Below are 25,605 nucleotides of genomic sequence, written 5' to 3'. Positions count from 1 at the left end.
AATTCAGTGGCCTTTCTCCAACACAAAGATGTCCAACTCAATTTTGACCGAGATCCCTATAGAAGAACCTTGCAATGTAGCCCTTGAAGACTGACAACGCGCAGCACATTGACGAACTCGGCCCCTCCCTTACAAATGCATCAGAAAGTGGGGAAAACAATTCTCTAAAATCCTGCGGAGGTGGGAGCTCGGGGCTCCCGGGCTGCGCGGGCTAACGAGCATCTCCCGGGCTCTCAGGTGTGCGGCGGTGATTGCGCAGGCAGCCCGCACCTGCTCTCAACTAGCCCTCGCCTCCCTCGGCCTGCATAAAGCCTCCTCCGGACGCTGCGAGTGTTGACCGCTCCAACACAAACTGAGAGGCCCTTTTAATCTGGTTAAAGAGAAGCTCAACAGAAAGTGAAACATTTCCCGTCCCTTGAGGAGAGAACTCCAGGCCAGGTAGAGAAAGAAAGTGGGTCGCAGGCACCTGTAGCCGCTCCTTCTAGACGACTGCGCAGGAGAACCCTGTGACTGTCATCCCTTGGAGGAATCGGGGAGGCAAAAGTCGGTTAAGCATCCCCAGAAAAGGGAGAAAAAAGTTACTGTCCAAGAAAGTATACTCCGAATCAACAGGGACGTGGGCTGACATCAGCTCGCGTTTTCTCCCGCTACCCACCCCACACCTCCTCCCTCACGATGAATCCAGAGAGCACCCCCCAGAACCCCGCAAAGCCCTCCCCAGCCGAAGTCGAGACCCGAGCAAGGTGTCCCGGCGCTGCCGGAGCGCGGCTGCGGCGCTGGGGGCGGCTCTCCTCCAGCCTCGCGGAGGGCCGTGCCGGGACGCCCGCGGGCGCTCGGTGGTCGGAAGGGAGAGGGAGGAGGGTACTCGCCTGGAAGCCGGTGGCAGCCGAAGCTGGCGCGGTCGGGGTAAGAGTGAAGGCGGATCTGGCCGGCGCTTGGGCGCCTTCGACACTACGCCGGCGGCTGGGCCGATGTCCCCTGCGCTCCCCGCGCTTCGCCGGCGGCGCCTGGCGGAGCCGGAGTACTGGAGGCGGCCCGGGGAATGGGCGGGTGCGAGTGGCCTCGGCCGCCGCTCCCGTGTATTATTGTGACTCAAGCTATTTCCTGTTTGGAGGTTTGGGAGAAAGGAAAAAAAAAAAAAAATCCAGGGTGGGGGCAGGGGGGTTGGGCGACCGGAGAGAGCGGCGGCCCGGAGGGGACTCGGGTGGCCAGAGGCTGTCGCCTGTCTCCTTCGAGCCCCCAAGGGTGCCAAGCGTGCGAGCCGGGGCAGAGAAACGCAGTTTCTTGCAGCTTTACTTTGGGGTATCTGGAAGGACCGAGCCGGGGGCGAGGTTCACACACGCCACCCAGCGGTGGGGTAGGGGCTACGGCCGCAGGGACTGCCTGCCTGGTCACTCCAGCCCGCGCGCTCCCTGGTCTGGCTTTTTTCTTCTCTGCAAAACTACCGCTGAGCTTTCTTCCCGCCCAAGGGCGAGTGGAATTCGCTGTGCTGCTTTCTTTATTCTTGACCTGATTCGGCTTTTTGATCCTCTCCCTGGGTGTGGGCAAGGAACTGGTCAGCGTTTCTACTTTTTCAAAAACCACCGGACGATGGTTGGGGGCCATTGTGGGTGTTCAATTGGCGACTTTTGCTGGAGGCGGCGGGTTGGGGGTGGATCTTTGTTTTTGTTGGGAGGGGGATGGGAAAACAGGTTAATTATTTTGATGGAAAGTTAACTTTTATGATCAGCTTCCGTTCCCCTCCTCCACCAACCTCACTCTTAGCCGGGATCACTGGGTCTGAGGCCCCAATCCGGAAATACCGGTTCCTCCCGCTGGGACAATAGGTGAGGGCGTGAGCGTTAACCGAGATCTAGCTTGGTCTCCGCTGGAATCCCTGCTCAGATGGGAAGGCAGAATCCTCCTAGTGCCCAAGCCTGCAACTGGCGAGCAGGTGCGTCTTCATTTAGTCTTGTTAAAGGTCCTGGGATGGTTTGGGTGACTTGTTTAATGGGTGAAGAGTTTCAATTTGGAACTCTGAAAAATGCTGGTTGCACAACTTAATGGTTTAAACGGTCAATTTTTTATGTGTATTTTACCACACACACAAAAAATATTCATGGGAAGATCATACCTTCATTCAGTTAAGACAGATTTGCTTACGATTGGCAAGCTCCCCTTCCCTCCTCCCTTACACAAACCTTTGCCAGAAGTAATGGAATAAGTAAAACTCAAGTTCATTTCGTTTAGACTGTGTATGTGTGTGCGCGCGCGTGCTCAGTCCTGTCTGACTTTAAGACCTCGTTTTCTCTAGCTGGCCAGGCTCCTCTGTCCATGAGGATTCTCCAGACAAGAATAAAGGAGTGGGTTGCCATGCCCTCCTCCAGAGGATCTTCCCAATCCCGGGATGGAACCCAGGTCTCCCGCTTTGCTGGCGGATTCTTTACCCTTTAGACTTTGGGGAGTACCTATCAACAAGTTATTTCAAGTGACTAGATTGCATCTACAGGACAGGACAGTTTTTAAAAGATGAACAGTAGTTTGTCAGGAACACTGTGCTGGCAAGATGAATAAAGGTGAATATGGTGTCTTGCTGTTAATCTAAGAAAGCAGGAACACATACATTTGTGTATTTTCTAAGTGGAAAGATAAATTATTAAATTTGGGAGAGATGGAGCAAGTTGGAAAGTACAAGGATAGAAGCTAAACTTCTCTGACTATATCTTGTTTTGTAGATTTGACTGGGATGCCGTAAATTTTTATGATTATGAAAAATTAAACGTTTAAAAAGCAAAATGCAACAAATGAATACAGTTATCAAGTTGGTGGCTTAACCATATAAAGGGAAATTATGTCAGGTAACTTTAAAACACAATTGTTTGGTTCTAGATGCCTTAGGAATATACCTTAAGGATGAAGAGAATGCTAAAAAACAAAACATAAACTGCTTTTTAGTAATCATAATGTTAGCAATAATTTATGTTAATGTTCTTACAAATCTTATTTTAATATAAAAGATAAATATAAAATCAAAGCTAAGCAATATTAAATTTGAACTGAAATTGTCATTTAGAATTTATACTTTTCTTAAGTTTTTCTCAAGGTCTGTTGTTCAAAATGTTCACTGAACAGTGAGTGACCAATCTGGCAGGATTAAGCACTCTTAGATTCCACATTGTGGTCTCTAAATACCATTTTTCTTTGAAAGAAACTAGACCTATTTGGAGAAGTGAGTTATTTGTATTAAAGGCAAGAAGTACCCAAAATAAGACTGGGAGTATCTTGTCAATTCAGAAAGCAAGGAAGCTATCAAAAACTAATAGATTCACATGAAATCAAATAAGAAGCCAACTTATAGAAGTACCCACTGGCCAAAGTGGGATAAATTTGAACATTAATAACAAAAATGATTGCAATGAATTGAGATATATCATATATATATGTGATATACATATCATGATACAGGATACATATCATATGATATATGATATATATATCATATGATACAGGATACATATCATATGATATATGATATATATATCATATGATACAGGATACATATCATATGATATATGATATATATATCATATATATATATGTATATGAGTCATTCGAATACTTAAAAAAAAACCCAAAAGCCCTAATTGGTTACCTTGCAGATTCAGTGGAACTAATTCATTATTTTGAGAGCTGGTAAATTGTAAGACAGAATTACATATTTTATCTGCCTCTTTTGGACTGTATCTAACACTTCATGTGTACCATTTTAGATCTTATATCCCTCACTTGTCTCTTATTCTAGCCACTGCTGTAGCAACAAATTCTAGGTGGGCTGTTTTCAGCTTCATGCAGGAACAACCCAAATGACCTCATCTCCTACTTCCCACTCCAGTGCTTCCCTGTTAATACCAGTGTGAGAATCCATGGAAACTATCTTATTGCCTATGCATACAGCGCCCTGAGGGGTGGGTGAGTTAGCATTTCATGATCTAACTGTGGACCAGTCGGGGGTAAAAGCTGATAACTAAATATTCCCTCCTTTTCTCCCAGGATAAACTATTCTGAGGCTCAGTCCATATCACTTCTCAGAAATCAAATCACAATGAATCACTTAATCAGATGTTTGAAGCCACAAGACTACTGGATGAGGCTCCCTTGAACTGGCTCTCTCAGGTTCCCCCACCACTAGCTTTCCCTAAAACCTTGCTTCCAGTGGGGCTCCCCAGGTGGTTCATATGGTAAAGAATCTGCCTGCAATGCAGGAGACCTAGGTTCTTGAGACCTGGGTTCGATCCCCGGATTGGAAAGTTTGCCTGGAGAATTCTCACCTGGAAAATTCCATGGGCTGAGGAGCTTAGTGGGTTACAGTTCCTGGGGTCACAAAAAGTCAAACACACTGAACGACTAATACACAAACAGCCCATGTCTCAAGAACTCTGCTTCCTGGGAAACCCAAGCTATGAGCTGTACAAACTGTATCTCAGTTCAGTTCAGTTGCTCAGTCGTGTCCGACTCTTTGCGACCCCATGAATCGCAGCACGCCAGGCCTCCCTGTCCATCACCAACTCCCAGAGTTCACTCAGACTCAACATCCATTGAGTCAGTGATGCCATCCAGCCATCTCATCCTCTGTCTTCCCCTTCTCTTGCCCCCAATCCCTCCCACCATCAGAGTCTTTTCCAATGAGTCAACTACATGAGGTAGCCAAAGTACTGGAGTTTCAGCTTTAGCATAATTCCTTCCAGAGAAATCCCAGGGCTGATCTCCTTCAGAATGGACTGGTTGGATCTCCTTGCAGTCCAAGGGACTCTCAAGAGTCTTCTCCAGCACCACAGTTCAAAAGCATCAATTCTTCAGTGCTCAGCTTTCTTCACAGTCCAACTCTTACATCCATACATGACCACTGGAAAAACCATAGCCTTGACTAGATGAACCTTTGTTGGCAAAGTAATGTCTCTGCTTTTGAATATGCTATCCAGGTTGGTCATCACTTTTCTTCCAAGGAGTAAGGGTCTTTTAATTTCATGGCTGCAGCCACCATCTGCAGTGATTTTGGAGCCCAAAAAAAGTCTGACACTGTTTCCACTGTTTCCCCATCTATTTCCCATGAAGTGATGGGACCAGATGCCATGATCTTCGTTTTCTGAATGTTGAGTTTTAAGCCAACTTTTTCACTCTCCACTTTCACCTTCATCAAGAGGCTTTTTAGTTCCTCTTCACTTTCTGCCATAAGGGTGGTGTCAGCTGCATATCTGAGGTTATTGATATTTCTCCCAGCAATCTTGATTCCAGCTTGTGCTTCTTCCAGCCCAGCATTTCTCATGATGTACTCTGCATGTAAGTTAAATAAGCAGGGTGACAATATCTCAGGATAACCAAATAATTGATGAGGAAATTATTCTAGCAAATGAAATGACAAAATTTCAATATCAGCATTTCCCAAAACTCTAATAAAAATGTATCAAGGCAATGGTCATCAACAGCTACTAATATCACAGAAAAGATCACTAGACATTGTATGCAATTGCTAGAAATACACAACACTGCAAATGACACATTTTTGCCAAAAAAGAACAAACCTGAATCTGATCAAGCTTCTAAACTGAACTACCGGTTTAGGGGAAATATTGAAATAGAGGAATGTGTTAACACTACTAGGAGCATGTGAACAAAGTCCCGTATGTGAGAAACTCTAAACGACAAATGACCCAGTTTCCTCAAAAAGTAGCAGGCACTAAAAATGATGGGGGAAGAAACATAGATTAAAAGACTTAAGTGGTATCAGTGAAATACAACATGTATTTCTTGTTTGGTTTCTGATTCAAAATGAGATATTTGGGGAAACTTGATAGCCCCTAAGGTAGAAAAATTTTAGGAAATGTTTTTAAATATTTTAATCACATGCTCTAATTTAATATATGGGGTTGGTGTTGCTACTACCTGTGGTTTGGGTGGTGTATTTATTATATATATATATTTAATTTCAGAGGACATTTCAGGTAGGAAGAAAGGGACTCTGACTGGCACAGTTGGTTGTTGACGTTTTCTTGTTTTTCCCATCCGTTCTTTTCATTTTGGGCACGGGCTCTATGTGTGCCTTTGTGCTTTCCTGTAAACAGCAAACAGCATTTTCAGTAACAGAATTATTTCCATTCGGAACACTAAAGGTTGAAAAATCTGCTCTTAGAAATAGAGAGACACTTCCATGGGCCATAGGGACAGTACTCTGAAAAATGGGACAAGAACTCTGGGTTCTGACTCAGCTCAGCAGAGGTTCTCTTCCTGCCACTGCCACTAAGTCAGTCCCATAGAAAGCATCTTGCCTTCCCGGGAAACAAAGCCCTATTCTGTGCATCTTGTGACAGGGAGCGTTTGTATTCTGAGGTTCTGAAATCAATACTGTGCTTCACCTGCAAGCTGGATAAACAGAATAGGGGAAGAGTCAAATCTCAGTCTAAAATGGGGCACTTGCCTTGGTGAAACAGGTGTACCTGTTTCAGGTGTACAGGCAATAGGTGTACCATTCAGCCCCCGAAAGAGCCTTATTTCTAGTTTTGACTTTGCTACTTGCTGCCTATGTGATTCTGAGTTTTGTAGTTTCATTGAGAAAAATTGTCATAGATCCCTGTATAAGTTTAAGGCATACAGCATGATAGTTTCATTTACACATATTGGGAAATGATTACTACAACAGGTTCAGCTAATAGGCATCATCTCATAACAAAAGGAAAAGGGGAGAAAATGTTCTCCTTGTGATGAGAACTCTTAGGATTTACCCTTTTAACAACTTTTCTGTATATTGTAAGGCAGTGGTAGCTGTGGTTAGCATGTTGTACATTACATCCCTAGTATTTATCCTGTAATGTTTATTTTATAATATCTTATAATAATATAATTGGAAGTTTACCTTTTGATCTTCTTCCTCCAATTTCTCCCTCTTCCCTCCTCCCCCACAACACAAGTTTATATTTAACTTCTCTGACTCTCAACTTCTGTCTTTTACTCTTTGACCTGGCAACTCCATTTTTAGATATCTAGGTATCTACCCATCCCCCACATATACTTGCACACATATTGAAAGAAATACATTTAAGAATGCTTATTCCTGTGTACTAGACTGGCAAAAAATTAAAATTAAATGCCACTAAAGGAATGGCTCGATGAACAGTACATTTGGATGATGTGCTAAATGTAGTTTGATGCCTTTCAAGGTAGTTTCTTGTATGAACTATTCAGAGATTTGCATGTCCAAAATGAGTATTCAATTAATTAAAGTTATAAATTTAAAACCCTAGTTCTTCTTTAGGCTTTGACTTTACGCATTTTATTATTCTGTTTTGTAAGTCTGGTTTTTGTTTTCACTTAAACATTTTTATGTTATATTTGATACATACAAAATCATTTAAGTAACATCTGTATAAATTTGGGAGCATATAATAAAATGAATACATGAATCCACCACATCATTAATCAGTAGAACATTACAAATGCTTTTGATGATGCCACAGGCTTCCAAATCCTAACCCCATCCCCCAACCATTTCAAGGTAATCACTATCCTATATTATGCACTCGTTTAAAAAGTTGCTGTTTTTTTTTTTTTTTTTACCAGACATGTGGATCTTCCTAAACAATATATTGTTTGGATTTGCTAGTTTTTGAGCTTTATAAGAATAGAGTCATACTCTATGTAGTCTTCTGCAACCAGCTCTTTTTCACTACAAATTATATTTCTACGATTTATTCAGGTTGCTGAGTATAGCTATATTTCATCCAGTTTTATTCCTGTGTAATATTCCATTTCTTTATTTAATTTTAAGTTTTCCTTTGTATAAAAAGATACCCATGGTGGGGAGTGGGAGGAATTGGGAGATTGAGATTGACATATCTATGCTATTGATACTATGTATGAGATCGATAAATAATGATAACCTATTGTATAGCACAGAGAATTTTACTTGATGCTCTGTTGTGATATAAATGAGAAGGAAATGCAAAAAAGGAGGAGATGTATGTATATCTGTTTCATTTTGCTGTACAGTAAAAACTAACACAACATTATAAAGCACCTATACGCCAATAAAAATTTTAAAAAAAGATGCCTACCCTCTAGGCAGATGATTACTTTCTTAGTGAACTTTAAGGGAAAGATTTCAAGACCATCACAAGATCAGAATTTGTAGACAGGAAGAGTGATTCTTCTTTTTACATATCAAGAAAATGCATATATCATCCCATGTCTTTGGGGGTTTTGCCTAGTATATCAGAAGACACATAGCTCCCAGAAAAATGTGTCTGGATGGAACTCACTGAACGTTGTTTATACTTATGCTGCTGCTGCTAAGTCGCTTCAGTCGTGTCCGACTGTGTGACCCCAGAGACAGCAGCCCACCAGGCTCCCCCGTCCCTGGGATTCTCCAGGCAAGAACACTGGAGTGGGTTGCCATTTCCTTCTCCAGTGCGTGAAAGTGAAGTCGCTCAGTCGTGTCCGACTCTTAGCGACCTCAGGGACTGCAGCCTACCAGGCTCTTCCGTCCATGGGATTTTCCAGGCAAGAGTACTGGAGTGGGTTGCCATTGCCATCTCCGAGATACTTACGCTAATCACTCCCTAATTCCAAGAAGGGGTAGCCTTCTAGCCCACATTCCTAGATTACTAATTCTTCCTTCTACTCATGGAAATCTACACCTCACATGTACTTTTGAGAAAATTTTATATTTCTTTGGCTCTTATAATTTGTAAATGTCTTTTCTTCATAATTCTTAAGACCTTGGGACTTCATGAATCCTGCTTCTTTTCATATACCTCTCAACTTAGAGCCACATAACTCCAGCAGATATTAAAACAACAGCCAGTGAAAGTGGTAAGAGTTGTTGAATCTAGTGGAATGTTATGTGTGTGTTTCCTGTGGTTTCCACTATTTTGTATGTTTGAAATGTTTCCTGTGTAAAAATTAAGGGAGGGGGATTGAATTGAATTCTGATGTCTTTCTTGACTGTCTGATTTGAGGGTCACAGCTTTTTTTAGCTATTTCTGCTGACTGCCTCTGAGGATGTTTTCCATCAGTTAAGTTAAAAGCAGTAAGCTAATCTGTATGAACCAACATAGAAAGTTCTTCAAGATATGTTGCTAAAAAAAGGCAAGTCGAAGAACAATACATATGGTATGAAACTGTTTATGCAATACATACATGCATATCTATCTGCAAATGAGTAGAAAAAGCGCTGGAAGAATACTCGCATCTTGGCCACAGTGGTTAACTGGAAAAGTGAGTGGGAGATGCTGTGATTTAGGGGGAGAGGAGAATGGTGGTGAAGCTAGATCTGTGCTTTTGGGGTACTGTTTTGAATTTAATTAAAAGCAAAAGTAAAGTGAATGCATGGGGTGGGCTAGAAGGTCTGCCAGGTGTCTCCCAGCTGACACTTGCAGTGGTCCTAGGGGCATGGAGCACAGCTGTCTTAAAGAGGACTTGGGAGGTCATGGTAATGGGGTGCCCTCTGAACATTGAATGGGACCAGTTGCAGCTCCTAGAACAGGCCACGATTGCATGGCTCAAGGGACTGCTAAGTGCTCTTTCGACACTCTTGACTGTCCTCATCCCAGCTACATCTGAAAGCAGGATTGCTCCAGAGCCAAGTACCTCCTCCATGGGGTCACAGTAGGCCAGCAGCCCCGCCTTCTTCCTGGGCAAAGGCAGATATGGGGCAGGTAAACACCCCCCGTGTAGCTACCAGTCACAGTATTGAGAAGAAAGGCAAGAGCCATGCTCAGCAACCACTGGGCTGAAGAGTGCTTTGATCTCCTTTAACACCCTTCATAGTCCACTCTACTTTAAAATGATACCTTAAGTCATTTAATTTATAATTCTGTTTAGAGCCAGGGGTTACCTCTAGATACACTGTTCCTATGGCCAGAGCTTAGGAAGTTTTTCTAAGAAAATATCAGTTCAAGTACCTGACACAGTGCCTACTTTAGAACATTTAACAATGTTAATTATTTGGACCTTGACAAATAGCTCATAAAGGTACAGTACTATGTCTTGATTACTTGTTTGTTCCAGAGATCACTGTAGTTTTAGTTAAGCCTCTGGTCTATATTGATTTTAAATATGCATGAAGAACATACTTTCCTTGGGAATGAAATTTCCAGGGAGATAGAAATATATACAGATATGGATAAATTCACTGAACAACTTAGTAGGAGAACAAGGATGTATTATAGTGTCTCGTGTAAAAATCATCTTTCTCATTATGATGCTCGAAAAAGCTACACAATAAATAATAGTTTTGTGATAATTACAACTGATATTTACATGTATAGCTCAATCATAGAAGCTAGAGGCTGAGATACAGTTGAATTGCACCTGTGCTTATTATTGCATCAGATAATAAAAAAGACATGACCAAAATTATTTTAATGAGTATGTATTTGGCATAGAATGCCTGTGACACTAAACCAACGTGATATAAGCATGTTAACTGATTGAGGGATTCTTCTGCTTAAGTCAGTAGCCACCACAAAACCCAGGGCAGGTGAGGGTGTGGTGACACCGTTGCCTCGCTACTGCCTTTGTAAACTGCTCTAACTCTTTTAAAAAGTATTTTCAGAAAATGCATATAAAGACTTGTTTAAAAAAGTCATTGACCCTGTGATTTTACCCTGGGCACAGATTCTGCTATCTTAAGCCAGTAGTACAAATATAGAGAAAACTACATGCATAACACTTGTCATCAACATATTTTTCATAAGAGCAAGAAAATGAAAAAAACATAAATAGCCAATAATTATGAGAAAGGTAAATTGAGGCATATGCACTAAAAGGAACACTATGTGGGCATATGTATATTAAATAGAAATAGTTTTTCAGCTAACAAATATTTATTGAGTCAGCTTTACTATTACCACACTAAGCACAAGTGATATAATGATGAACAAAAACATGGAGAAAGTTTTGTCCTCATGGAGCTTGTGGGTAACACAATATAATTTTCACTGTAAATGACTATAAAATTCCCATGCTATGATTACCCCAATGCAAAAATGAAAAACCAAAAAGCAAACTTTGTGGGATTTTGATAGCACATATGATTTCCCCTCTCTGCATCATTTTAGAGAATATATATATTTTTTGTTTCAAATAATATGAGATATAAAGAAAGATCAAGAAATATTGTTAGCTGAAAAAAACAGAATAATAAATAATACAGACAGAATAGCTGCAGCTCTGTGTGCAGATGGACAGGGATTGAAAACAATTGTTCAAAAAGGAAAAGTATCAGGAAGAGCAATAGGATCTGAGCTAACTCATTTTTCTTTTTAACAAGTGCAGGTTAATGCTGCTGCTTCAAGTCTTGTAACAATGTGTGCTTTAAAAAGAGACTTGGAGGAGCATTTCCCCTGTCAGTCCAAGAGCTCTAGAGAAAGGCGCGTGGTACAGGAAAAAGAGCATTGGCCATTTGACTCCCACAGACCTGGGCGTACCTCCCAGGTCACTTTCCAATGGAGTGACCAAGGTAAGCTCACTTCATCTCCTTGAACCTATTTTCTCTTTTAAAAACAAGTCTGGCGACCTCCCTGGTGATCCGTGGCTAAGACTCCATGCACCCAATGCAGAGGGCTCAGATTCAATCCCTGGTCAGGGAAGTAGATCCCCCATGCTACAACAAGAGTTTGCATGCTGCAGCTAAAGATCCCATGTGCTGCAACTAAGACCCGGCACAGTCAAATACATTTTTTTAAGCTAAAATAAGGCTAATATTCGGCGGCTATGTAGTGGAATTCCAGTTGAGCTATTTCAAATCCCAAAAGATGATGCTGTGGAAGTGCTGCACTCTATATGCCAACACATTTGGAAAACTCAGCAGTGGCCACAGGACTGGAAAAGGTCAGTTTTCATTCCAATCCCAAAGAAAGACAATGCCAAAGAATGCTCAAACTACCACACAATTGCGCTCATCTCACATGCTAGTAGAGTAATGCTCAAAATTCTCCAAGCCAGGCTTCAACAATACGTGTTGAACCTGGATCTGTGAACTTCCAGATGTTCAAGCTGGTTTTAGAAAAGGCAGAGGAACCAGAGATCAAATTGCCAACATCCGCTGGATCACGGAAAAAGCAAGAGAGTTCCAGAAAAACATCTATTTCTGCTTTATTGACTATGTCAAAGCCTTTGACTGTGTGGATCACAATAAACTGTGGAAAATTCTGAAAGAGATGGGAATAACAGACCACCTGACCTGCCTCCTGAGAAATCTATATGGAGGTTAGGAAGCAACAGTTAGAACTGGACATGGAACAACATACTGGTTCCAAATCAGGAAAGGAGTACGTCAAGGCTGTATATTGTCACCCTGCTTATTTAACTTACATGCAGAGTACATCATGAGAAATACTGGGCTGGAAGAAGCACAAGCTGGAATCAAGATTGCTGGGAGAAATATCAATAACCTCAGATATGCAGATGACACCACCCTTATGGCAGAAAGTGAAGAGGAACTAAAAAGCCTCTTGATGAAAGTGAAAGAGGAGAGTGAAAAAGTTGGCTTAAAGCTCAACATTCAGAAAACGAAGATCATGGCATCCAGTCACATCACTTCATGGTAAATAGGAAAACCATAGAAACAGTGTCAGACTTTATTTTTTTGGGCTCCAAAATCACTGTAGATGATGACAGCAGCCATGAAATTAAAAGACACTTACTCCTTGGAAGGAAAGTTATGACCAACCTAGATAGCATATTAAAAAGCAGAGACATTATTTTGCCAACAAAGGTCTGTCTAGTCAAGGCTATGGTTTTTCCAGTAGTCATGTATGGGTGAGAGAGTTGGAATATAGAGAGCTGAGCACCAAAGAATTGATGCTTTTGAACTGTGACGTTGGAGAAGACTCTTGAGAGTCCCTTGGACTGCAAGGAGATCCAACCAGTCCATCCTAAAGGAAATCAGTCCTGGATGTTCATTGGAAGGATTGATATTGAAGCTGAAGCTCCAATACTTTGGCCACTTGATGTGAAGAACTGACTTATTGGAAAAGACCCTGATGCTGGGAAAGATTGAAGGCAGGAGGAGAAGGGGACGACAGAGGATGAGATAGTTGGATGGCATCACTGACCCGATGGACATGAATTTGAGCAAACTTGGGGAGTTGGTGATAGACAGGGAGGCCTGGTGTGCTGCAGTCCATGGGGTCGCAAAGAGTTGGACATGGCTGAGCAACTGAACTGAACTGAAGGCTAATATTACCTGCTTCATATTGTTGTCAGTGTTAGAATTTATATATCTACATGAAAGTGAAAGTCACTCGGTCATGTCTGACTCTTTGCAACCCCATGGACCATACAGTCCATGGAATTTTCCAGGCCAGAATACTGGAGTGGGAAGCCATTCCCTTCTCCAGAAATCTTCTCAGCCCAGGGGTTTAACCTGGGTCTCCTGCATTGCAGGTGGATTCTTTACCAGATGAGCTACCAGGGAAGCCCATATATCTACATAGACAGAGGGAAAACCAGAATATTTTATCAGGATTACAATTGGCTATAGATGATAGAATCTCAACTACAATAGCCAAACAAGATAGACCTTTATTTTATTTCACATCACAAAATATCTGGAGGCAGATTGTTCAGTATTTTTTTTGCTTTGTATAGCATTCTAAGATTAAAGGAGGGGACAAGAGAAACCACCACCACCGATACAGGGGACAAGGTTTTCCATTCTTTCTGCTCTGCCATCTCCCTGTGGTTTTGATCCTCATGGGTCCCAGATGGCTCCCCCACTGTCAGGCATCTTGTGTATAGTGTGAGCAAGAGCCCGCTCAAGCTGAGTCTGCCCATGAGCTTCCCTGTAACCATCTCTGCTTACATTAGCCAAACTTGGGTCCTAAGGCTATTCTTGGGCTGCCCAGGTGACTCACCGGTAAAGATCCCCCGGAGAAGGAAATGGCAGCCCACTCCAGTGTTCTTGCCTGGAAAATCCTGTGGACAAAAGTGCCTGGCAGGCTCCGGTCAAGGGGTCGCAAAGAGACAGACACGACTGAGTGACTAAATAGCAACAAGGCCATTCTTAGCTCCACACTCACATATACCCACATACACACACACTCACATATACCCACACACACACTCTAGCCTCTAAACTCTGCAGATACAGCTTATACCTGATACAGTGACACATAATACATGCTCAGTAAATAATGTGTTGAAAAATTGTCTCCTCATTAAGGTATGATTTGCTATATGAATAGTAAATTAAAAGTAAAATATTAATTTCTTGACCTGATACGAGTAAGACTCCTGTCAAGAAACTTCTGTATGTTCCTTGACTAGGAAATACCCACAGTAAGGAAAAAGTGAAAAGCTACTCACCTGGCTCCCAAGCCATCCCGTGACCCACATTGTCCAGGCTGCTTTGCTTCGGGCTACTTAATCTGAAACCCAGGAGACAGAAACCAGAGGTGGTCCAGTGTGTGGCCTGTTGGGAGAGCATGGTACATGAGCCCACCTAGGGATGGAGCAGCCACAGGTGCCACGTGAACCTTCCAGGAGAAGAAATATGTCCTGAGCACAGGTCTGGCAACTGTTAGGCAGCCATGTCTGTGAGAAAGTGTATTGAGAACTGAAGAGTGACTAAAATGAGTAGCTGACTTAATTATCCTTACCTGTGGTTCCTAAGGCAACAAGGCAACAACTCCCTTAGGATCTCAGGTAATAAGAGCCTTTCAAAACACACTTGGGATGTATCAATTGTCTGTGGCCTGCACCTGCCTAGCTGGATATGATCCATTGGTTTCTGCCTTCTGGTGAGCCGAAAAAAGCACCCTGCAAGTGTCTATCAGTTCTTGTGTATTTCAGGTCCTACTGATATATATTAATTAATCCCCAACAAAGGACCTCCTGTTACAGTCACATCCACTGTGTGTAGAAGGATGTGGTGTTGAGTAATTCTTTTTTGCCCAGACCCAGATTCTTGATTCATAGCACCCTAACTACTCATGAGATTGGTTCAAGCAATTGCTTGCTTTTTGGAATTGCACAGAGAAAGGTTACGGTATTAGTAAATCCACAATCCCTTAGCCACAATTCTGAAATTTCAGAGTTTTGTCTCTGAAACCACAAGCTTGGTACTCAAACTCATTTGGCAGCAAAATCTGACCTCACCTGATGAGATAAGTCTATTCATGATCCTTATTTATTCTACTTGGTACAAATAATCATACGTTTCACTGGGAATATATTGATGGGTTTAATTAATTTTGGACTCTGATGGAAGTACCATGTAATGCTATGTAATATATGCACCATATTTCTGAAAAAATTCTGAATTCCAAAACATATGGCCCAAGAGTTTCAGATAAAGCTTTGTGAACATGTAAAATTAAACCCCAGGGAGATGTGTAGTTAGTGATGGGTTATTCAACCCATCACATTGTACTTGAATCCTCTTTATAAATGGTAGAGTCTCTGCTTTCCCTGCCCAAACACACCATGTATCTAACCCTAACTATTGCAAGCTGTATCAGTTCTGCAGAAAATTTTGCAGACTCGTTATACACACCCCCCAAATTCTCAGACTGTGATTTTGCACTGGCTCTGCCTCTGTTTTCAAGGACTGCTCCTCCTTACAGGCAAAACAACTCCATTTCCTCCTATTACTTTTCATATCGTTAAAGAAACAAGCACCCACCTTGGGCAAACATATTTAAGTTTCTCTACAAGTTTCCAAGGGGCTTCTCAGGTGGCTCCGTGGTAAAGAATCAGCCTGCCAATGCAGGAGACACAGGTTCCTCCCTGTGTTGGGAAGATCCCCTGGAGAAGGAAATGGCAACCCACTCCAGTATTCTTGTCTTGGAACTCCCATGGACAGAGGAGCCTAGTAGACTACAGTTCATGGGGTCACAAAAGAATTGGACATGACTTAGCAACTAAAACAACCACAAGTTTCCAAGGAAAGCAAATTTGAAGAGCAACTCAAAGGAGGACAACATGTTTAGTTTCTTTTGTGTATCCCTAAATTTCCTTTATGTGGCTTTGACACAAGGCATGGTGTTGTGACTCCTGTATGATATTAGCACAACAAGTTAATCTTTCAAATATCCAGCTAAGTCAGAATGCAAATCCAAATCATGATTTGGATCTTTCATTGAACATGAGGAATCAGATGCAGAATGCAGAACACATGGTGGATTCATGGATGACAAATTATTAGGTTAGCTGAACAGATTAAGGTCTAAACATATTTGTGGTGACCAAGTAGAGGAGATATAGGCATGTCCCTGTTTTCCTCTGTACCTAGAAAACTGGAAAGTATCCAATAATGTATGACTAATTGTTCCTGTCACAGAGAAACTTGTACCAACAAGCTAAAGGACATTCTGAAGGAAACTCATGACTCCTCGATCACATCTGATGGAAGAATGACTATGACTCAATAAGGAAACTCAGTAAACTTCACAGCCTTGTAAATTTGCATTCACAACCACCACATGCTCTTTGATGCAGGACCCCAGGACAAATATGAAGATCCTGTCTATGATGAAAGAGCTTGTGCTTAGCAGTGAATTGTTTGTCATGGTTCTGGTTTGGAATCGCTGCTAAATGCATTACTTCCAAGGGAAAAGTGACTCCCATTTCCCTCCTCCTTCACGCTCTAGAACCAGGGTTTCAGCTACACCAAACCTTATTATATCAACTGTCACCTGGGCTACTGATGTCGTCTTAACTGTTTCCATGGTGTGAAACACACTACCCTAAGCTTGTTCTCATTTTGTTCAGGCATCTATTCAGTTGCTAGTGTATCTGGAGAAGTCTTCAACCACTCTATCAATGCTATGAACTTTAGCTTAAAAATGATTAACATGGTAAATTTTATGTTATGGACATTTACCACAATGAGGGGGGGAATAAAAGGAGGAAAAAAAATAGTGCCACCCAGCACACTCCATCCTTTTCACCTGCTGCTTTTTCCTTCTTAGCACATCAGTACCCAACTCTGTAGATTGATTTGTCTATTATCTGTACTCCCCCAAATGAAAGGAAGATCCAAGAGAGCTGGTGCTTCATTTGTTTTCTTCACGCCTTTATTTGCCACGCCCAGAACAGTATCTGGCACACTGTAGGTACGTCTAGAGATTTTCTGAATTAATGAATAAAAGTGAGCAAGGTAGGCCTGAAACTAGTATTCCCACCTCTAGTTTCTCTCCCTCTAATCCAATCCAGCCTAGCCACTGATCCTAGAGTTACCTGGGTGTTCTTTTTAAAACATAAATTTGATCTTAGGATTCTAGTACTCCCAAATTCTGTACATTTAGGAGAAAAACAAACATGATTTTAAAGAGAGAAGAAGAAATAGCAAGTGATAACCACAGACTGTTACCTAGATCGACTCTGAGAAATAAGATCCTAGTTTCTCTGCACGTCATAGTCTCACATAAGAGTTAACAAAGATATTAAATCATAAGCAAACCAATGGCATGAATAACAACAACAACAACAATTCCCCAAAGCACGTCTTGCTTTTTAGTAACTATTGTAGAAGATCCAAATTTAATAGATGGTATGACATCTTCAGTTCAGAACAGTTCAGGGCTTCCCTTGTGGCTCAGCTGGTAAAGAACAGTTCAATTGCTCAGTTGTTTCCAACTCTTTGTGACCCCATGGACTGTAGCACACCAGGCTTCCCTGTCTATCCCCAACTCCCCAAGCTTACTCAAACTCATGTCCATTGAGTCAGTGATGCCATCCTACCATCTCATCCTCTGTCTTCCCCTTCTCCTCCTGCATTCAATCCTTCCCACCATCTGGGTCTTTTTCAATGCATCAGTTCTTTGCGTCAGGTGGCCAAAGTATTGGAGTTTCAACTTCAGCATCAGTCTTTCCAATGAATATTTAGGACTGAGTTCCTTTAGGATGGACTGGTTGGATCTCCTTGCAGTCCAAGGGACTCTCAAGAGCCTTCTCCAGTACAACAGTTCAAAAGCACTGATTATTCAGCACTCAGCTTTCTTTATGGTACAACTTTCACAGCCATACATGACTACTGGAAAAACCATAGCTTTGACTAGACCAACCTTTGTTGGCAAAGTAATGTCTCTGCTTTTTAGTATGCTGTCTAGGTTGGTCATAGCTTTTCTTCCAAGGAGCAAGTGTCTTTTAATTTCATGGCTGCTGTCACCATCTGTAGTGATTTTGGAAACCAAGAAAATAAAGTCTGTCACTGTTTTCATTGTTTCCCCATCTGTTTGCCATGAAGTCATGGGACCAGATGCCATGATCTTAGTTTTCTGAATGTTTAGTTTTAAGCCAACTTTTTCACTCTGCTCTTTCACTTTAATCAAGAGGCTCTTTCATTCTTTTTCACTTTCTGCCATAAGTCATCTGCATATCTGAGGTTATTGATATTTCTCCCAGCAATCTTGATTCCTACTTGTGCTTCATCCAGCCTAGCATTTCTCATGATGTACTCTGCATGTAAGTTAAATAAGCAGGGTGACAATATACAGCCTTGTACTCCTTTCCTGATTTGGAACCAGTCTGTTGTTCCATGTCCAGTTCTAACTGTTGCTTCTTGACCTGCATACAGATTTCTCAGGAGGCAAGTCAGGTGGTCTGGTATTCCCAACTCTTGAAGAATTTTCCACAGTTTGTGGTGATCCACACAGTCAAAGGCTTTGGCATAGTCAATAAAGCAGAAATAGATGTTTTTCTGAAATTCTCTTGCTTTTTCAATGATCCAACGGATGTTGGCAATTTGATCTCTGGTTTCGCTGCCTTTTCTAAATCCAGCTTGAACATCTGGAAGTTTATGGTTTATGTACTGTTAAAGCCTGGCTTGGATAATTTTGAGCATTACTTTACTAGCGTGGGAGATGAGTGCAATTGTGCGGTAGTTTGAGCATTCTTTGGCGTTGCTTTTCTTTGGGACTGGAATGAAAACTGACCCTTTCCAGTCCTGTGGCCACTGCTGTGTTTTCCAAATTTGTTGGCATATTGAGTGTAGCACTTTCACAGCATCATCTTTTAGGATTTGAAATAGCTCAACTGGAATTCCATCACCTCCACTAGCTTTGTTTGTAGTGATGCTTCCTAAGGCCCACTTGACTTCGCAATCCAGGAATGTCTGGCTCTAGGTAAGTGATTACACCATCCTGGTTACCTGGGTCATAAAGATCTTTTTTGTATAGTTCCTCTGTGTATTCTTGCCACCTCTTCTTAATATCTTCTGCTTCTGTTAGGTCCATGCCATTTCTGTCCTTTATTGTGCCCATGTTTGCATGAAATGTTCCCTTGGTATCTCTAATTTTCTTGAAGAGATCTCTAGTCTTTCCCATTCTATTGATTTCCTCTATTTCTTTGCACTGATCACTGAGAAAGGCTTTCTTATCTCTCCTTGCTATTTGGAACTTTGCTTTCAAATGGATGTATCTTTCCTTTCCTCCTTTGCCTTTTGCTTCTCTTCTTTTCTCAGCCATTTGTAAGCCCTCCTCAGACAACTCTCTGCCTTTTTGCATTTCTTTTTCTTGGGGATGGTCTTGAGCAGTGCCTCCTGTACAGTGTCACGAACCTCCATCCATAGTTCTTCAGGCACTCTATCAGATGTTTTCCCTTGAATCTATTTGTCACTTCCATTGTATAATCATAAAGGATTTGATTTAGGTCATACCTGAATGGTCTAGTGATTCTCCCTGCTTTCTTCCATTTAAGTCTAAATTTGGCAATAAGAAGATCATGATCTGAGCTACAGTCAGCTGCCAGTCTTGTTTTTGGTGACTGTATAGAGCTTCTCCGTCTTTGCCTGCAAAGAATATAATTAATTTGATTTCGGTATTGATCATCTGGGGAAGTCCATGTGTAGAGTCTTCTCTTGTGTTGTTGGAGGAGAGTGTTTGCTATCAGTGTGTTTTCTTGGCAAAACTGTGTTAGACTTTGCCCTGCTTCGTTTTGTACTTCAAAGCCAAATGTGCCTGTTACTCCAGGTATCTCTTGACTTCCTACTTTTGCATTCCAGTCCTCTATAATGTAAAGGGCATCTTCTTACCTTCCGCTTAACTGCCTAAATGATTTTCCATAAAAACCCATCCCTAGAATAGAGGGATCTCCAGGGATATCTGTAGAGAATATGGGCTAGGCGTGGTGGAAGTAACTTGGCAGCGCCTAGAGATCAGGGTCCACGCCATGTCTCATTGTCGCTGCATGCTCAGCAGATACTTCTTTATCAAACTTATGCTTTTCCATCTTCACATGCATTACCTTCCTCCTCTTTGAAGTCCCAAAACACCACCCACAACAACCTCGTTTGTTTCAGCTGAAGATGATATTTAAGGAGAGGGGTTTGGCCATTTTGGTGGTTACTCAGTTTTCCTGGGTTTCTCCCAGGTATACATGTTATTAAACTTTTGTTTGATTTTTCTCTTGTCCATCTGCCTCAAGTCAATTTAATTCTTAGACCAGCCAGAAAAACTTACAAGGGTATAGGAAATAGTCTTCCTCCCCTAGACTGTGCTCCCTGCACTCCAGCAAGAGTAGGCTTTTCTGCTCACTTTATGCACATCCGCGTTCTTCCCTGCCTGCCTCTGCTCAAAGCTCTCCCCTATCCAGAAGGCCCCCACCTCCCCTTCCAGTTGACCCCTGAGCACCCCTTTCCCTTCTCCACCTGCCACAGTTGTGTTTATCCTTTAAGGCCTTCTCCATCATCCTTCCCTTAAATCAAAAGTAATTACCAGTTTCCCTGAGACATTTTATTTATTATTATTATTTTTTTCTTTACATGTCATTTATTCTTTATTTTCTTTGTTTTAAATCCCAAGTACAAGTTCCCTGGGGTGCTTCAGTTCATTTCAGTTCAGTTGCTGAGTCATGTCCGACTGTGACCCCATGAGCTGCAGTATGCAAGGCCTCTATGTCCAACTCCCAGAGCCCACCCAAACTCATGTTTCAGCTTCAACATCAGACCTTCCAGTGAACACCCAGGACTGATCTCCTTTAAGATGGACTGGTTGGATCTCCTTGCAGTCCAAGGGACTCTCAAGAGTCCTCTCCAACACCACAGTTCAAAAGCGTCAGTTCTTCTGTGCTCATGTCCAATTCTAACTGTTGCTTCCTGACCTGCATACAGGTTTCTCAAGAGGCAGGTCAGGTGGTCTGGTATTCCCATCTCTTTCAGAATTTTCCACAGTTTATTGTGATCCACACAGTCAAAGGCTTTGTCATAGTCAATAAAGCAGAAATAGATGTGCTTCATTCATTATCTAATCATAGAAACTCTGTCGTTGTTGTTCATTCACTCAGTTGTGTCCAACTCTGCAACCCCATGGACTGCAGCATGCTAGGCTTCCCTTTCCTTCACTGTCTCCCTGATTATGGGAAGTGGGGATCTTCCCCTACTTCCTTCATTGTAAATTGTTATTTAAAAATATTTAATTCAAAAATATTATCCCCTAAGTGTTAATACAGTTGTTCAGTCACTTAGTCTTGTTTAACTCTTTGTGAAGCGCTGTCCGTCACTGTCTCCTGGAGTTGGCTCAAACTCATGTCCATTAAGTAGATGCTACCATTCAACCATCTCATCCTCTGCCGTCCCCTTCTCCTCCTGCCCTCAATCTTCCCCAGCATTGGGGTCTTTTCAAATGAGTCAGCTCTTCACATCAGGTGGCCTAAGTATTGGAGTTTCAGTATCAGTCCTTCCAATAAATATTCAGGGTTGGCTTCTCTTAGTATTAACTGGTTTGATCTTGCTGTCCAAGGGACTCTCTCAAGAGTCTTCTCCAGCACCACAGTTCAAATGCATCAGTTCTGTGGCATTCAGCCTTCATTATGGTCCAGCTCTTACATCCATACATGACTACTGGAAAAATCATATCTTTGACTAGATGAACATTTGTCAGCAAAGTGATATCGCTGCTTTTTAATATGCTGTCTGGGTTGGTCATAACTTTCCTTCCAAGGAGTAAGCGTCTTTTAATTTCATGGCTGCAATCACCATCTGCAGTGGTTTTGGAGCCCAAGAAAATAAAATCTGTCACCATTTCCACTTTTTTCCTACTTGCCATGAAGTGAGGGGACCAGATTCCATGATCTTTGTTTTTTGAATGTTGAGCTTTAAGCCAGCTTTTTCACTTTCCTTTTTCACCTTCATCAAGAAGCTCTTTCGTTTCTCTTCAATTTCTGCCATTAAAGTGGTTATTGTTGTTCAGTTGCCCAGTCGTGTTTGACTCTTTGTGACCCCATGGACTGTAGCACACCAGGCCTTCCTGTCCTTTACCATCTCCCGGAGTTTGCCGAAGTTCATGTCCGTTGCATTTGGTGATGCCATCAAGCCATCTTATCCTCTGACACCCTATTCTCCTGCCTTCAATCTTCCCCAGCATCCGGGTCTTTTCCAGTGAGTCAGCTGTTCACATCTGGTGACCAAAATATTACATCTTCACCTTTATCATCAGTCTTTCCAATAAATATTCAGGGTTGATTTCCTTTAAGACTGACTGGTTTGATCTCCTTGTTCTCCAAGGAGAGCACCACAGTTCAAAGGCATCAATTTTTCTGTGCTGAGCCTTCTTTGCGGTCGAGCTATCACAACCATACATGACTACTAGGAAGACCGTAGCCTTGACTATATGGACCTTTGTTGGCAACTTGATATCTTTGCTTTTAACACACTGTCTATGTTTGTCATAGCTTTGCTGCCAAGAAGCAGTCTTCTAATTTCATGGCTGCAGTCACCATCTGCAGTGATTTTAGAGCCCAAGAAGAGGAACTCTGTCACTGCTTTTAACTTTTCCCTTTCTATTTACCATGAAATGATGGGGCTGGATGTCATGGTCTTTATTTTTTTAATATTTAGTTTTAAGCCAGCTTTTTCACTCTCCTTCTTCATCCTTATCAAGAGGTTCTTTAGTTCCTCTTCATCTTCTGCCTTTAGAGTGGTATCATCCACATATCTGAGGCTGTTGATGTTTCTCCTATCAATCATCAATCTTGGTTCCAGCTTGTAGTTCATCCACCCCAGCTTTTCTCATGATGTACTCTTTATAGAAGTTAAAGACTTTATAGAAGTCTTTTGGACTCTGTGGGAGAGGGAGAGGGTGGGATGATTTGGGAGAATGGCATTGAAATACGTATAATATCACATATGGAACGAGTTGCCAGTCCAGGTTTGATGCACAATACTGGATGCTTGGGGCTGGTGCACTGGGACGGCCCAGAGGGATGGTATGGGGAGGGAGGAGGGAGGAGGGTTCAGGATGGGGAACACATGCATACCTGTGGCAGATTCATTTCGATATTTGGCAAAACCAATACAATATTGTAAAGTTTAAAAATAAAATTTAAAAAAAGTCAAATAAGCAGTGTGACAATATACAGCCTTTCCCAAATTTGAACCTGTCCATTGTTCCATGTCCAGTTCTAACTGTTGCTTCTTGTCCTGCATACAGGTTTCTCAGGAGACAGGTAAGGTGGTCTGGTATTCCCATCTCTTTTAAATTTTTGCACAGTTTGTTGTGATTCACACAGTCAAAGGCTTTAGCATAGTCAATGAAACAGAAGTAGATGTTTGTTTGGAATTCACTTGCTTTTTTCTATGATCCAGCAGATACTGGCAATTTGATCTCTGGTTCCTCTGCCTTTTCTAAATCCACCTTGTACATATGGAAGTTCTTGGTTCATGTACTGCTGAAGCCTAGCTCATTGTAAATTGTATTTAAAAATATTATCCCCTAGGCTAATAATCAGAGAAGGCAATAGCAACACACTCCAGTACTCTTGCCTGGAAATCCCATGGATGGAGGAGCCTGGTAGGCTGCAGCCCATGCGGTCACGAAGAGTCGGACACGACTGAGCGACTTCACTTTCACTTTTAATTTTCATGCATTAGAGAAGGAAATGGCAGTGTTCTTAACTGAAGTGACTTCCTAGTAGTCAACTGAAGCGACTTAGCAGCAGGCTAATAATAATAAAACAGTATAACTTTTTAATAAGGAAAGCATTCTCTTTTTAAAAAAAATTTTAAGAAAAATTTTATCATAGTTGGTTTACAATGTTGTATTAGTTTCTGCTATACGTTGAAGTGAATTAGCTAAATGTATACATACACTCCTTCTTTTTTGGACTTCCTTCCATTAGATCACCACAAAACGTTGAGTTGAGTTCCCTGTGCTATATACATCAGGTTCTCATTAATTATCTATTTTATACATTTAAGTGTATATATGTCAATCCCAGTCTCACATGGCGTGTTAAGTCTCTGCGTCAAGCACTGCTGTGGGTGTTGGATCGAAGTCCTTCACGCCTCTGCCTCTCTTCCTGACCAGACTGGAAAGGTGCAGAGGAGTGTGGCAGTGTACACAATGGGTGCTTAAAGCGTATCTGTGAGAACTGAGTTCTCCTCACGTGTGCCTCCAGGACATTGCCCTCTCCAGTCAGACACTTTATTGTCTGTCAGCTTCAGGTGTGGGTGCTGGTGGCTGTGTCATTCCCAAATATGGGCATGCCGGGCATGACTTCACCGGCAGAGAGAAGAGCCGGTCATGTCTGTGTCCAGCTGACTGAGCCCTGATACCTGTTGGAGTTTCTGAGGGAGTCTCCAGGGCAGATGTTTACTTGTGTGTCATCACAAGAACACCAGGGCTCCTGATAACCTGATCCTGAAACTGTGGAAAGCTAAGGCTCAGCTTCTGAGTCAGCCTGGAGGGAGAGCTCCCTGCTGACCTGCGGGAAACCCCATTGTCTGTCAGGTCACCATGAATGTTTCTCTCACGGGACAGTCCAACCCGGGGCCAGGGGAGATTAGAGGGAAATAAAGTGGAGACTCAATGTACAAGCTGCAAATCTCATGGGCAAAACTTGGCTGATTTCTGAAGTGTGAACTAAGAGAATAAAACATTTTTTTTTAAGTTTTAAGTTGAGAATTGTGATAGAGAGTAGATGGAGCAAACCAAGTGAAGACCAACAGAGCAACTGTTCGAGACAAATATACTTCTACTGCTCTAGCACCAGCCTGACTCTGTCTTTCCTGAATCTGATGGAAATGTCCTACTCATCTTTCTCTTGTCCAGGATTCCTGACATAGCTTCACCAACCCTGAGCAGGAAGAAATGCGGGCACGGCGGTGATGGCGATGGTTTAGTCGCTCAGTCGTCTCTGACTTTTGCAACTCCATGGACTGTACCCAACCAGGTTCCTCAGCCATAGGATTCTCTAGGCAAGAATACTGGAGTAGGTTGCCATTTCCTTCTCCAGGGGATCTTCCTGACCCAGGGACTGAACCCACATCTCCTGTGTCTTTTGCATTGGCTGGTGGATTCTTTATTGCTAAACCACATAGGAAGCCCAATAGATGTAGTTCAGTTCAGTTCAGTCGCTCAATCGTGTCTGACCCTTTGCGACCCCATGAATCGAAGTACGCCAGGCCTCCCTGTCCATTACCAACTCCCAGAGTTCACTCAAACTCACGTTCATTAAGTCGGTGATGCCATCCAGCCATCTCATCCTCTGTCGTCCACTTCTCCTCCTGCCCCCAATCCCTCCCAGCATCAGAGTCTTTTCCAGTGAGTCAACTCTTCGCATGAGGTGGCCAAAGTACTGGAGTTTCAGCTTTAGCATCAGTCCTTCCAATGAACACCCAGGACTGATCGCCTT

The 25,605-nt window shown here is 42.2% G+C and overlaps 1 protein-coding gene and 1 long non-coding RNA gene across 3 annotated transcripts in view; one reads left to right on the top strand and one right to left on the bottom strand.

The window, feature by feature from the left end:
• TJP2 (tight junction protein 2) overlaps positions 1-1,296 on the bottom strand; it is a 128,283-nt gene extending 126,987 nt beyond the window's left edge. The window contains exon 1 of one of the 2 annotated variants that reach the window (XM_019966044.2): positions 870-1,296. The gene's annotated coding sequence lies outside the window, so the exon portion shown is untranslated. The remainder of the gene's footprint in view (positions 1-869) is intronic. The other variant, XM_070794238.1, reaches the window with a different exon arrangement.
• Positions 1,297-1,708: 412 nt separating this feature from the next.
• The window catches only part of LOC109562937 (uncharacterized), a 152,409-nt gene continuing 128,512 nt past the window's right edge, over positions 1,709-25,605 (top strand). Inside the window, exon 1 of the long non-coding RNA XR_011567938.1 lies at positions 1,709-1,933. This is a non-coding gene — a long non-coding RNA (uncharacterized lncRNA). The remainder of the gene's footprint in view (positions 1,934-25,605) is intronic.

The sequence above is a fragment of the Bos indicus genome, chromosome 8 (assembly GCF_029378745.1).
Source record: "Bos indicus isolate NIAB-ARS_2022 breed Sahiwal x Tharparkar chromosome 8, NIAB-ARS_B.indTharparkar_mat_pri_1.0, whole genome shotgun sequence".
NCBI lineage: Eukaryota > Metazoa > Chordata > Mammalia > Artiodactyla > Bovidae > Bos > Bos indicus.
This window is presented reverse-complemented; position numbering and strand designations above follow the sequence as displayed.